Here is a 7,390-nt window from a genome sequence, read left to right on the forward strand (position 1 = left end):
ATTAGTCTGGTAGATCCAGAAATAACAAGAAAGAAATAGTGCAAAGGGCATCAGCACTAACATGTTCAAGTGAAGCTGGTGAGATAGCTCAGCAGACTAAGCGCCTGCTTGGGCAAGCACAGGGACTGGCGTTTGATCCCCAGCACCACATGCTGTGCCTGCCCTGCCCCGGGGCGTGCTGAGTTGGCCACCGAGACCAGGTGTGGTAGTACATGCCTGTAATCCCAGCACTGTGGAGGCTGAAAACAGGAGGATCTCTATGAGTCCTGAGTCTGAGCTGCGTAGTGAGACCCTGTACCAAATACATTTTTAAAAAAACAATTTTTAAAAATTCAAGTGGACTGCAATATAGCTCAAAGTAAAACAAAGCACAGGAAAGTCCCTGACAATTTTTAGCATCACCAAAATCTATTTCTATCTCAAAGAAACAGAAAATGAAAGCACATAAATTTCCCAGGAGTAAAGAACCCACTGAATGCCACAGGCAGTATATAAAATAAACCCACATGTGAAATTTCAGATCACTGAGAAAAAAGAAAACTTCAGATTTCTGCTAATCACTGAGATAAAATAACATCTTTTCAAGAGAAAAATGGAAAAATCAGGAATCTGAATAACTTCAGACTTCTAAACAGCAACTTGAAAAAAGATTCCAGTGAGAAATTCCTTCAAACTTTTGAAAGAAAAGTATTTTGTATCTAGAATTCCACCATCAGCCACACTGCTAGAATGTGGTGGGAGAGACAGATTCCAAGTTCTTGTGTCCAGCAAGCAATGACTTTCAAAGCATAGACACAATGATGAGGGGAAATTAGCTATGTTGGTTGAAGATCTCACACATGGCATACTGCTGAATATAGGCAGTCAGACAGGGCTGGGCCAGCAAAGGAGTCAGTGAAGACGATAACACAGTGCACCTGTGGGTGGAGACGCATTGGTTGAAGTCCAGGCCTCAAGATAAAGATGGAATGACTACACCTACTTCCCAGAGATAAACAATAATGATGGATATTCTAAATAGGCATCAGTCACACGGGTAGGGGACCAAGATCCTGACCCATCACTTCCAGGAAAGGTCCTTGCTCTTTCCATGTACACTTGCCAAGAGATTACTTCCCTGTCAGATCAATATTACCTAAGCAGCTATACTTGTAATCTTATTGGTTGATCATCATTTTGTCCCACCTTATACCTTCCTCATGATTCTGCTCTATAAAACTACCTTTGAGAAGTGGCTTGTGAACAACCCATTTTCCAAGTCCCCTCTTATCTCTCTTAGGCAAGAGCTGTCTTTCAATAATTATCCCACTCTTAACCTTTGCTATTGCTCAGAATTCATTCTTTGATCAGACATCTAACAGGTTGGGCGCTATATTTTCTTTATAATATGTGGAGATACTGATAACATTCCTATAATAAACAGAGACATGAATGACAGAAAAGGATTCACCATGTAGGTAAATCAGGCTCTTGAGAAAAAAACAGAGGTAGTGTGGGTTTTTTATCTGGGCTTATATGGAGTGCTCCTAAGGGGGCTTCCGAGCTCAGTGGGCAAAGGGGCATGACTGGGGAGGGGTGTCCTTAGGAGGCATCTTGAGCTCAAATAGGTGGAGGGGACAGAATTGTTCAGCCCTCAATAGCCTATCTATAGGAAAACAGCAGGTGAAATCTGAAAGCTAAGAAAGATATTTTCAGACAGGGTCTCAAACATTTTATGTTGCATGCACCCCTTCTCAGAAAATGACTAAAGGATGTACTCCACAAAATGAGAAGGTAATACAGGGTATAAGGAAACAATTTCTTTATCTTTCTTTATCCTTCCAAACCATAACATTACTATTTTAATTACATCTGTGTTTACATTATCATAATGACATAAATGAAAGTGCTGTTTATAGCTAAGCCATGTATTAAGAAATTCCTATTCTCATTTGCATGCTTAGCTTTCGCTGAAGGAAATAATCATTGTATTTTTATTTGCTTCATTGTCTTTGTCAATAACTCATCTACAGTAAAGGTCATTTGTCTGCATTTCATGGTATGGAGGACGAGTGACCTGAGCATCTGGAAGAGCCACGGCATGAGGAGCAACACTAGGGCCCAAAGAACCTCCGAAGAACCAGCTCTTCGTTCCTTTGTGTCTCCTGGAAGTGGTCGTTCAGAGCCTTTCCTGCTGAGCCGGCCGGCCTTCGCGACTCCTGTGCCAGGCCCCAGATGCGGGGCCTCTGATCTCTGTCCTCCTGCTGGATCCTCCCGCTTCTCTTCTTGCCGGATTTTGTTTCCTGCGCGCCACTTCTTTCCTTTTACCCTGCATTACCTTCTCTTTTGTGAGTACAGCCATCAGTCGTTTTTCCTAGAAAGAGTACACGCAACATAAATTGCAGACTCTCTCTGGAAATATCTTTCTTAGCTTTCAGATTTCACCTGTTGTTTCCCTACAGATATGCCTCTGAGGGCTGAGGAATTCTGTCCCCTCCACCTAAGGCCATCCCTCCCTAGTCACGCCCCTCTGCCCACTGAGCTCGGAAGCCCCTTAGGAGCATTCCTTAAAACCCCAGACTGGGGCTGGTGAGATGACTCAGTGGTCTAAAGCACCTTCTTGGAACAAGCTTGGCAAAGCAGAGGGGCCACGGTTTGATCCCCCAGCACCACATGCCAGCCAGCCCCGCCCCCAGGTGGGCTAAACTGGTCACACACACACACACACACACAAATAAATAGATGTTAAAAAAAAAAAAAAAACAAAAATGAAAAATACATGTGTTGAGAGCAAGACAAAAGGGAAAAGATTTTTTTTAAGGAGGAGACACAAAATTTTAAGCTAGAATTCAGAAATAGCAAAAAAAAATCATATAAGGGTGACATGTGGGATTAAATTGAAAAATCAGCTGAAAGAATAAGAAATGTTTGCATCTGAGAAGGAAGAACTAGTGAAATTCAGAATTGTATTTTTCACAACATAGCCTGAAAACTAGGCCTTTATGCATATTCATAGTTGTGACAACAGTAAAGGGAAATGGAAACCACCTTAAGAAAATAAGATCACTAAAACTATGTCCAAATTCTGTCTTCCCAATGAAATAAAGGGCATTTTTTTCACATTTACTTGTGTAATTTCTTTCATTATCAAATACTTTTATCATTAGTGGAGTCTGCCCTGTTTTCATTGAGCAAAATTATCATTAGTTCAATTTGCTCAATTATTTATTCAAGAAATAAATAAATATTTATTAGATCAATAAATAGATATGACTTCAAGGGCCTCCTGATAGCACTGGGAGAATTAAGCCAAAAATCCTTGGCTGCCTTTGAAGAACACAAAAAGTGCCTCGAGCGTGCAGGACAGTGACAGAGCTGCCTGAGGATGGCTCTGAAGCCTGCAAACCAGAGGGATGGTGGGGTTTTGCTGTGTGGAGCTCCCTGATGATTTAGGGCCATGATGTTCTGCAGTGCGTCTGTGTGCTGTTCACTCTACTAGGGAGACTGAAAATGCAGGGGTGGATGAAGATAAGGTCTTCTGTCCAGCTAGCCCAGCATGCAAAGGAGACTGAGGGGAGCACTGACATAAAACCTCAGAGAGCTTCAGGAAATGAGCAGGGGTCGTTCCAGATGAGAATGTGGAAGTGGGGAAAGTACAGCTTCGGAGAAGGCCCCTGCTTCAGTCTCTGTGTGTTCTATTGACTTCCAGCAGCACCACATTCATGCCATCCATCCATCCATTCATTCATTCATCAACCGCACGACTCTTTAAGTACTTTCCATGGCCTAGAACTGGATTAGGTCTTCGGTATACTCAGTATATCTGAGCAAGGGCAAGACAAGAGAGAGCACAAACCAAGTTCAAATAAAGGAGACGAGCCCAGAAGGTTGGTGTGCAGAGGAATGGGAGAAAAGAAAGGACAGAGGAGGCAATGAAGATGAGTCATAAAAATTAAAGGCAGAAAGGCAGACTGTTAATTTCCTCTGCTCTCTATGATTTATTTCCCCCATGCCCTCTAACTCCTAAAATTCTGCCTTACTCTTAGGAATTTTAAAAGCACTTTGGAAAAAAATTCAAATTCTTATACTTGTGCAGAAGCAGGGTTATAGTGAGGAGTGGTGGCACATGCCTGCACTCCCAGCACTCTGGAGGCTGAAGCAAGAAAATTCCAAGTTCAAGCCTGGTCTGGGCAATTTAGCATCTGTCTAAATATAAAAAATAAGAAAGGCATGGGATGTAGCTCAGAGCAAGGCCGTGGATTTAGTCCCTATTAACACAAAAGGAAGAGGAGCAATAGTCAGGACTGTTTCCCTTGGTTTTAAAGTTGGTATTTCTCACACCCTAAATGGTATGAGATGGATCGGCACATTGGCTGCCAAGTGCAGAGAAGAGGCCTTCCCCGGTGCTGTTGTGATGTTCCACCATCCCCCTGCTGATCCCTTTGCTTTTCTGGATATAGTGGTGTGAACCTGTCATCTCAGCACTAGGGAGGCTGAGGCAAGAAGACTGCCATGAGTTCAAGGCTGACCTGAATCACGTAGTGAGACCCTATCTCAAAAATAAAACCTCAATGTTCTCAACTTCCATTATGTTTTAGTGTGTGTCTCTGTTCTACAGTTCCAAACCAAGAAGCTGGGTGATTCACTCCCTTCCCTCCATTCATCTGTAAACACCACCTTAATGCTTACTGCAGCTTCCGCTGTCCTAAAAGAATTACAACATAAAATAACAAAAGCCTTAAAAGTGTCGCTGACTCCACGGAGAGAGGCAGCAGGCACCTGCACTCAGAGGCACCTGGCCCTTTCAGTGCTGAAGCCCGAGTTAGCAGGGCTCTTTGAGTGTTTCCTTTTCCCTGTTCCTGGTGCTACCTTCTCCCTGATCTTCAGAAAACTTACAGCTCACTGGTTCCTAATTACCACAGGGTGTACATTTGGAAATTCTTTCCCCGCAGTACACAAGAACCTTGACTTGGCCCATTCAACTATGACATGGGTTTCATTCTTTTTATGCCCGAGTCATATGATTACAGAGAGCCAACTTCAATAGAAATATTATAGGCAGTCATAGAGGGCAAGGCCTGATCCTTGAGAGAGTCAGCACAGAAGGTAGGAACACACTACCACAGTAGGTTAAGGTGGAAGACCAGGTCTCAAGGCAAAGATCAAGTGACTATACCTCATTCCCCAGGGATAGAAAATCACTGATACTCTAAATAGGCAGCAGTCGCCTGGGTGGGAGACCAAGACCTCAATCCCAACTTTCTAGTGAAGTCCTTGTTCTTTCCAGGCACACTTGCTATTAGACCTGCTTCCCCATTAGATCAATATTACCTAAGCAGCTATACTTGTAATCTTATTGGTTGATCATAGTGTTGTCCCACCTTACATCCACCTCATGGTTTTGTATCCACCTTGTGATTTTGCTCTATAGAACTTACTTTGAGAAGTGGGCTCATGGACAACCCACTGTCCGGGTCCCCTTCTCTCTTAGATGCTTTCTTTCCTTCAATAACTATTTCTTACTCTAATCCACTATTGTTCCTTAGAATTCACTCTTTAATTTTGGAGAATGTGAGCTGAAAGTATTGGATATATAGCAGGTTTAGAGTTAAAATATATCCCTCTTGTCACTTAGAGGTCCTATGTCATCACTGTATCAATATTCAATCACATTGGCATGCCGTATTTCATCTCTTTCTTCCTTTTTTGTGGACATTTGAGTTGATTTTTGCCTTTTGGTTATTATAAATAATGCTGATATCAACATTCATGTACAAGTTTCCCTAGAGACAGAAAGTAGATTGGTGGCTACTAGGGGCTCCAGTAGGAGGCAGAGGAGACTAGCTGCTTTGTGAGCTTAGGATCTCCTTCAGAATGATGAAAAGGTTCTCAAGGTGGATTCTGAGTGTACTTGACACCACTGAATAGTGCACTTTGCTTAGACTAATAAGTGCTGAGTTTGATAGATTTTGTTACTACAGTATCAAGAGAGCAGCTCATTTTGTGCTCGCGTTCTCTTCTGTAGTAAGCCCTGTTTCCCTTGTCCACCTGCCTCCCTTGCTCGGTCCTTTGGTGAGGCTTTGGCCCCAGGGAACGCTGGGGGTGGAAACTCAGAAGAAAGTGCCCCAAGCAGAGTATCCTGTGACGGAACCGAACTGCACAGAATTTCTACAGAAAATCCATCCTCTCCCATCCTGTGCCTGTTCATGTTGGTCTCTCTTCACCCTAACTGCTGAAACCTTTCAGTTTCCATCAGAATTGCTCCGTTATATTTTTTGTTTCCTTTCTTTTTTTTTTTTTTTTCCTTTTCTGTGTTTAGGGCAGGGTCTACAGAGTCTATAGGGTCTCACTACCAGATCAGACTCATAGTGATTCTCCTGTTTTCAGCCTCCCAAGTGCTGGGATTACAGGCATGCACCAGCATGCACAGTCTCAATTGCTGTCTCAGCTGCCCAGCTGTGGGGCGGCACAGCACACTAGGGATCGAACCCTGGCTGCTGTACTCTGCCTAAGCAGGCGCTTATAGTCCCCTTGATCTCAGGCCAGCCTTATTGCTCCATTATGAATAGCTGAATTCTCCTGATTCATTCTCTGCTCTTGGTTTGGTTTCAGGCTGTCATTATACACACACACACACACACACACACACACACACACACACTACACATATCCTGCCCAGTAGTTCAGCATGAGCAGCTGAGCAGAAAGTCTACAGGTGGGAGTCTTAAGAATAAGCAAGTCAGGGAGATGGCTCAGTGGAATAAGCCCTTCCCTGGCAAGCGCAAGGGCCTGAGTTCAATCCCAGGTTCCACAAAAAAGAAAAAAAAAAAAAAAAATTGGTCCAAAAATAGTGTTACTTTCAATAAACCAAAAGAAATTAGTATCAATTATCTTAGCTATCTTGTGCATATTACTACTATTCCTATCTACTACCTCTCACTCCCCACTTTCTCCTCCATATAATATGTATATGTATTTCCTTTTTTCTTCATTTATTTCTTTTTTCTCATTAACTTTACTAAAAATCAATAATTATACGGAATATTAAAAATTGTAGACAAATCCCGAAATGTGAAAATATAAGATGTAAATAGAATAAATTTTAGAAAAATATTCCTGAGATGAATAGTAGCATAAGATTAATAATGGATTGCACATTGTAAATAACTTATTTACAAACTTAAATGAATAGGACAGTAAAAATTGTCCAAAATAAAAATGAAGAATTTGTAGACCAGTCATATAATAGTTCACTCTGTGCCAAAATCAAGAAATTTATAGAATTCTCAAAGTGGAAGGGAGTAGTCAATAAATATTTAAAAGGGGCCAGGGAAATAGCTCAGTAGAATAAACTCTTCCCTGGCAAGCCCAAGGGCCTGAGTTCAATCCCTGATTCTGCCAAAAATAAATA

Source organism: Octodon degus, unplaced genomic scaffold (assembly GCF_000260255.1).
Source record: "Octodon degus isolate 3935 unplaced genomic scaffold, OctDeg1.0 scaffold00091, whole genome shotgun sequence".
In the NCBI taxonomy this organism is placed as follows: domain Eukaryota; kingdom Metazoa; phylum Chordata; class Mammalia; order Rodentia; family Octodontidae; genus Octodon; species Octodon degus.